The sequence below is a fragment of the Podarcis vaucheri genome (genome assembly GCF_965113315.1).
Source record: "Podarcis vaucheri genome assembly, chromosome: 17".
In the NCBI taxonomy this organism is placed as follows: Eukaryota; Metazoa; Chordata; class Lepidosauria; order Squamata; family Lacertidae; genus Podarcis; species Podarcis vaucheri.
This window is the reverse complement of record NC_138755.1, coordinates 29429660-29431401: the sequence shown is the minus strand read 5'-3', so window position 1 is coordinate 29431401 and position 1742 is coordinate 29429660. Positions and strand designations below refer to the sequence as shown.

General features: G+C 46.8%; 1 pseudogene across 1 annotated transcript; it reads right to left on the bottom strand.

Moving 5' to 3' along the window:
• Positions 1-260: 260 nt before the first annotated feature.
• On the bottom strand, positions 261-745 carry LOC309521725 (large ribosomal subunit protein eL27 pseudogene; annotated as a pseudogene). The gene has a single exon. The product of its transcript is annotated as a large ribosomal subunit protein eL27 pseudogene (transcript).
• Positions 746-1742: the final 997 nt, after the last annotated feature.

The window sequence follows — 1742 nt, the reverse complement described above, 5'->3', positions numbered from 1 at the left end:
GTTTTGGAGCTACAATGCCCATCATCCCTAGCTATCAGGACCAGTGGTCAGGGATGATGGGAACTGTAGTCCAAAAACAGCTGGAGACCCAAGTTTGGGAAGCCCTGCTCTAGTGAGGTCTGTCAAGAAGCAAAGAATGGCCCAAAGTGTGCCCTTTCCATTCTGCATTGTCCTCTCTCGACACTGCAGCAGGGCACCCTGGCCATGGGAGGGCTGGCCATTTGCAGACCCACCCAAGCTGTGGTCACTACAGCTGCTCCTTTTTTTTTTGGCTTTTCAAAAATATTTATTGGTGCAAATGCATGCCACTCAGAATCTGAGCTTCTGGAAAAACCACTTGTTCTTGCCTGTCTTGTATCTCTCCTCAAATTTCACTTGGGCTTTATGTTTCAGCGCAGGGTCCCTAAAGACATCCTTGTTGACAACGATCTTGTCAAGGGGAATATCAACGGAGTACCTGGTAGGCATTAAGTGGTTGTAATTGTAGACCTTCACAAAGGACTTGATCTTGGAACGCTTGGCAATCTTCTTCTTGCCCATGCTTGCTGTCACTTTGTGTGGGTAGTGATCAATACCAGCCACCAAAGTGTGTCATCATCAATATTCTTAACAATAACAGCTTTGCGTCCGGAGTAACGCCCAGCGAGGACAAGGATGACTTTCCCTGTCTTCATAAACTTGCCCATCTTGGAGCTGTGGCAGTGATGGCACCCACACCGCCACAGCTGCTACTTTTGAGAGCCCCACAGGTGGCAAGAGGAGAAATCAGTGGCAGCCAGGGTGGCCCTGGTTTGGCTCACATCATAGGGCAGAAAGCACAGCTCCACTCTGCTCCTCATGCCAAGAAGCTGGAGAAACTGTACCTAGCCCAACACTGTGATCCGTTTGACGCTCAGCCTCCTCCAACCCCTCAGTATTGGGGTGTATGTGTGCTGAGCTCACAGCAAGACAACATCAAGGGGGCTGAAGACACCTCAGCCCTAAGGAGTCAGCACCTATCTCCCCTGCCACTGCTAACTGGCAATGCTTACCTCTCCAAATTCTACTTACCTATGGATGTCAGTAATGGGGTTGCATCAAGGGAAAAGTGTATTCAACATTTCCTGCGGTCATTGCTTTATTCTGTGTTGTAGGAGGCGGAAGATAAACCTCCATTAAAACCAGGGGAACGTCAAAGGCAGAGTGGCGGAGTGCGAACCCTCAGAAGTATATAGTCACTAACTAGATGACTAAGTAGCTTTTCAAAGATTTCCTCTCCTGCTTTTTGGAAAACCATAAAAAATGTCATTGTGGTTAGGCTGCCTCAGAACCCAATCAAAAAATAAAAGCAATTACTTTCTCATTCAGCCTCTGTGTTGCTCTAGCAGCTGCAGACAAATATATAGCACAGACAGGAGGGTTTGTTTCGTGGCCGGGGGGTGGGGGGTGGGGGTTGACCAGTCGCTGTCCAGACGTTCTATATTTGGTTGAGATTTGCTTTCCATCTTGGCTTTCTGACTGTATTGAACAAGCTTCCTGAATGTTCCTGGGGGGGAAGTTGGATTATGCTTCCATTAACAGCCATAAATGTGGGAAAATATAATAAGTTTTTGTGTGTGTTTAAAAGTAAAGATAATCTTAAAAGACAAGCAATAATGGAGAACGAACCACAAAAGAAACCAGGCCTGTCCAAAACCACAAGGGGCGAGCATGGCAAATTAATATTTGGATAGACTTGGGTAGCTAATTTGTAAATGCTACCC